The sequence below is a fragment of the Argentina anserina genome, chromosome 6 (assembly GCF_933775445.1).
Source record: "Argentina anserina chromosome 6, drPotAnse1.1, whole genome shotgun sequence".
NCBI classification, from domain to species: domain Eukaryota; kingdom Viridiplantae; phylum Streptophyta; class Magnoliopsida; order Rosales; family Rosaceae; genus Argentina; species Argentina anserina.
Genome location: NC_065877.1, coordinates 9,576,564 through 9,582,563, shown reverse-complemented (window position 1 = coordinate 9,582,563; position 6,000 = coordinate 9,576,564).

Genomic DNA, 6,000 nt, shown 5'->3' with positions numbered 1-6,000 from the left:
ATGCCTAATGAGTATGCAATGATCAAGACTGTGATCAGGGCAAGAGACAACTCCATTGGTCTTAAAGACTTAAGTGCTCAGTTGCTAGCTGCAGAAAGAGATAATGAAGCTCAGTTTTCTTCTTCAAACTTGATGTCAGCTATGGTTGCTAGAGGAGGTAACAACAACTTTAGAAGAAATGGCAATACCAATGGCTATGGGAGTGATAAAGGCAAGGGTGTGTGGAATGATAATAGTGCTAAGCAGGGACAGTTCTCCAGTTGGAATGGCAATGGTAGCAAGCAACAACAGTATTCTAATCCAAGAGAGTGCCATATTTGCAGCAAAAGAGGTCATATTGCTAGTGACTGCTATCAGAATTCTATCTGCAGTTTTTGCAACATGAAGGGACATATTGCAAGTGTGTGCTACAATAATCCTGAATCTACAAACTACAGACAACCTCAGTCTGAGAACAGAACACAGTTAGTGGCTGTTCCTGAGTGCCAAATCTGTTGCAAAAAGGGTCACACTGCTCTAAACTGCAACTCCAATGTTACTTCTCTTGTGTGTCAAATTTGTGGAGGCAGAGGTCATGCAGCTCTAGACTATCAGCATAGGAATAATTATGCATTTCAAGGAGCTCAACATTCTGCTACTTTGACTGCTATGACTGCTCAGTCCCATGGTGGTGCCTCTAGCTCTCAGAGCAGTGATGTTTGGATAGGAGATACTGGTGCTACACATCACATGACCTCTGATCTCAGAAACTTGGCCATTGCACAACCTTATGAATCCACCAACTCCATCACTATTGGTAATGGGGAAGGTTTGAATATTCAAAATATTGGCACTGCTTCTCTTACTCCTTCAAACCATACTTTTAAACTTAACAATGTACTTCATGTCCCTAGTCTAGCTGTTAACTTGTTGTCCTTTAACAAGTTGTGCAAAGACAATAGGTGCTTTGTAGTCATGGATGACACTGATATATGTGTGCAGGACAAAACCTCCAAGGCAATATCATATCAAGGAAAGAGTAGTCCTGAATGGCTGTTTTTGTTCAATTCAAAGAGAATAAAGCAAGCTGCAACCTCAAATCCTACTGCTTTTATTGGCTCTGCAGTGAAGTATTCATTGTGGCATCAAAGATTGGGGCATCCATCTGCTGAAGTTGTTTCTCGAATGCTTTCTTTGTCTAAAATAAAGTGTGATGTTGATTCGTCTAGTAGTGTATGTATTGCTTGTCTCTCTGGCAAGATGCATATATTACCTTTTCCTTCATCTCAATCTAAATCAGTTACTCCTTTTCAAAAAGTCCACTCAGATGTATGGGGTCCTGCTCCATGTTTGTCTATTGAAGGTTACAAATATTATGTAACTTTCATTGATGACTATACAAAGTTTGTGTGGCGCTATCCTCTTATTAATAAATCAGATGTTTATCCCACATTTGTGAAATTCTATAATTTTGTGCACACTCAATTTCATTTTGCTATTCAGTCTCTTCAAACTGATGGTGGAGGAGAATACAGAGCAAAGGGTTTATTAATTTTCTGGATAGCAAAGGTATTCTACATCTGATTACTTGTCCACATACACCTCAGCAGAATGGTGTTGCTGAGAGAAAGAATAGACATTTGGTTGAGACTTGTGTTACCTTTTTGGTTGCAGCAAAATTGTGCAAACCTTTTTGGTATCATGTTATTGCTCATGCTGCTTTTCTGATCAATAGAATGCCTTGCAAATCCCTTGGTATGTAGTCTCCATTTTTTGCGTTCTTTGGCACTATTCCTGATATTAAATTTCTCATAATATTTGGCTCTGCTTGCTTCCCATATATCAGACCTTATGCGAAGGACAAATTGGATGCCAGATCGGCACAATGTGTATTTTTGGGGTATGCTCTTGGTTACAAAGGTGTGTTTTGTTACAATATTGAACAGAACAAGCTATGGATGTGTAGACATGTGATTCATGATGAAGACACTTTTCGTTTTCATAGTTTGCCTTCTCAGTCCTCTAGTTATTCTAATTTGAGAACTAGACGTTTTTCACCTTTGGTGTCTGCTTCAATTCCGTATGTGCATCCTTCATCTGTTTCTCCAGTTTTGGCTGCAAGGGGGAGTATTGCCAGTAGTGCTTCTGAAACTGAAACTGCTGACTTTTCTGAAAAAGCTGGAACTGGTGAATTTGCTGAAAATGCTGGAACTGCTGACTTTTCTGAAACAGCCGGAACTGCTGAATTTGCTGAAAATACTGGAACTTCTGAAAATGCAGGGAATTCTAGTATTGTTGGTTTTACGGAAAAAGCTGGAACTTTTGGAAATGCTGAAACTGTGAGAATTGCTGAAAATGAAGGAACTGTTGAGTTTGTTGACAATGTTGGAATTATTGGGAACAATGTAGTAGTGAATTATGATGTGCTGAATAATGGTGTAGATAATAATCCTAATCTACCTCTTCCCCATGAGTTGATGTTTGTTGAAGATGAAGCTCAAGCTTATAATAATCATTCCATGTTAACTAGAGCAAAAAATAGAATTGTGAAGAACAAAGTGTTTGAAGATTTTTGTGCCTACTCTTGCATTGCTCATCAGAAAGTTTATGATGAATTGCCATTTTTAGTGGTTTTACAGCTCATGCAGATGTCTATGATCCAATAGAACCAAAGTCATTTAAAAGTGCAGCTGGAGTACATGAGTGGGATATTGCCATGAAAGAAGAAATTTCAGCCTTAAATAAACAAGGTACTTGGGATCTTATTCCTCTTCCAGAAAATAAGAATATTGTTGGCAGTAAATGGATTTTTAAAATTAAGAAGAATCCAGATGGATCAATTTCTAGGTACAAAGCTAGACTTGTAGCTCAAGGGTACTCACAAGAAAAAGGTCTAGATTATGATGAGACTTTCAGTCCTGTAGTGAGACACAGTACAATGAGAATCATTTTGACCCTTGCTGCAATGAATGGTTGGGAATTGAGACAATTAGATGTCAAGAATGTCTTTTTGCATGGAGAGTTGAAGGAAGAAGTGTATATGGCTCAACCTCACGGTTTTGGCAGTCCAAGAAACAAAGTTCAGTGTCAAGGAGTTCAACAGAGGCCGAGTACAGGGCTCTTGCCAATATTGCTGCAGACATTTCATGGATTAGACACGTTTTGTGTGACTTGCATATCAAGGTTCCAGCTCCTCCTCTTATAAGATGTGATAATCTATGAGCTCTAGCATTGTGTTCAAATCCGGTATTTCACTCTCGCATTAAACACCTTGATAACAACTTCCATTTTGTGAAAGAAATGGTGCAGAAACATGATCTGGTGCTTCAGTATGTGCCTACTGAATATCAAACAGCTGATGTGTTTACTAAGGGGCTGCATAGTCCAATCTTCTATACTCACTGCAGCAATCTCAGCATCATGTCCCCTGCTGAGATTGAGAGGGAGTGTTGATTATTGACCATCTATTGACCATGAAGGCAGCTTTGTTGACTTGAATAGTGATGTACAGCTGTATTTTTCACAGTGGTGACTTTTCTTTTATTTAAGTGCTTTCCTTTCTTAGTTGTAATAATAGTTTGGTTTTCCAAACTATAAAATAGCTGCTCTCTCTCTCTCTCTCTCTCTCTCTCTCTCTCTCTCTCTCTCTCTCTCTCTCTCTCTCTCTCTCTCTCTCTCTCTCTCTCTCTCTCTCTCTCTCTCTCTCTCTCTCTCTCTCTCTCTCTCTCTCTCTCAGTTTGAAAGGCTTTTCATTAATTGAAAAATACATAGAAAATTGCTTATCTCTTCTCTCTGGTTCTTCATCTTCAACTTCAGTCAATTGAAGGTTATTAGATACTCCTCCAATCCCATTCAAGATTCCTCCTTGACACTTTCCTCAATCGCCTCCAAAAGTTCGTTCATTTATTCCCCAATTCCCCCAAGTTCTCATATATATATATATATATATATATATATATCTCTCTCTCTCCCCCAAATTTTTCTGATCACTTCTATTCTTTTGTAGCCCTGATTTATTTTCAATTGCAACCATCTAGGATGCACTAAAATGGAAAATTAAAGTGGGTTTAGAGATGAAAGCTTAATTCTTCATGGACCTCTAAGGTGTAGTAAGAGATTGGGTAAGACAAAAAGAAGAATTCAATCAAAATGAGCAAGATGAAGCTTGACTGGTGAAGCTCGGAAGAAAGGAAAAAAAATGAGGATGAGCTATGACAGAAACGAGATTGGGTGAGGGAGCAAGAGAAGCCGATCGCTCCTTTAGCCATTTGATCAACATAATTCACATCCAACGGCTGTGTTGATTTCATATCTTTTTGTCCCTTAATTTTAATCCCGCAGATGAGTGGGCCTGTAATATGAAAAACGTCAGTAATTGGTTATTCAAACTAAAGCGCAGTCCAGTAGTCATAAAATCATTAATATGAAGTTAAAATCTTGATGATTCATATTATGATATACTTGGTTGGTGAGTTGGTGCGGTGTGACGCTGCAAGAAAGGACGCCACACAGCCTTCACCAAAATGATGGAGCTTCACATTCGACACTATCATTATTTGCTGCAATAATCAGTGATTCAGGGTGTTGTAATTGATCTAATCTTTCTAGAGCTAATGGAATCGATCAAGTTAGATAGTTCAGTTTGAAACTTTGAATATCGACTTTCGACTTTCGACGTACTATTTCAAATAATTGGATCTGGTACTGGGAACCTCATATAGTCGTATCGATCCTTTACTGGAAGTCTGGAACTGGCAGCATGATATAAGCTTCTTCTGTCAGTCAAGGATGTAGGACCTAACGAGTAATTAGAGTCAAAAAGTGATTGATAGCAAACGTTAATGTATACGAGCGAAGTGGGCCGTCGAGACACTTGCTCGTTTCTTTCACTACCCCAATCATTTCAATTTTCAACAGCCTCAAAAATAAATCGACATTATCCAAAGCAGATATATTCATTTTAGTCCCAGATACCGTGCGTAGAAAGAAAAGAAGAAGCGTGCTCTTTAGAAAATTCTCGCCCTTTACCTATAAAAGAACTACAATTTAAAACGTATACAAGTATGGACGCATGCATCACTATAATTTATATATCGTATGAACGATGTGAGATAATAATGAGATATCATATAGATTTTAGGAATAACCCTCATTATAGACACTAGTATAGTAGTATATTGTTTTAAAGTAATCTAAAATGGGTTTCGGGTTTGTATACGGTGTACGCCTGTTTTGGTTGCTTGTTATGCAACCTGAAATCCTATGGTACTCCATTCATGTGCACTACGGCCGCCGGATTTTAGGTTAGTTAAATTTGCCGGATGCGAATCGGTGAAGGTTATCGAAAGCTGATGAAGCCCTAGAAGTGGGGGCATATGTACAGTTTTGAAATGTTTTTTATAAACTGAAGGGTGAAGGGTCCTGGACTCCTGGTTGCAGTTAAAGTTGCAGAAGGGAGTATTATGCTTTACATGTTGGAGAGAAAAGGAATATGAATACAATTCCCTTCTAACTAAAATATTCAACAAAGGACCACCCAACTTGTCTAATTCTCTGAAATTGGTGTTGTACACTTGTACGTAACTTTGTCTTCTCAAATCCGTGATAGTCTATAGCATGAGTGTATAATGTAATTGATACAGATGGGATGCATGCGAATCTGACATCAGGTATCTAAAGTCTAACTAGCTACCTTGCTTTCTCATCAGATACCAGGGTGCAATTGCTTCCTTCCAATATTTTGAGCTTAATCTTTGATTTACAATTATATATGAATTTGCCAAACTACATTATATCAGATGAATAATAATTTGTCTAAAACCTTAAACATCTAACAAGTTTCCATGACTGCGAGATTCATGCAATCTATGATAGAATCATCAAGGACGATTCTGGAATTAAAACAATGCATAAGAAAGAACAAAAAGTAATAGCCAAAGGGTGCATGCTACAATGAAAGCACATGGATATAAATATGATTAACAGGGTCGGCCTAGGGCATTGTTCGATTCGTACTTTGTA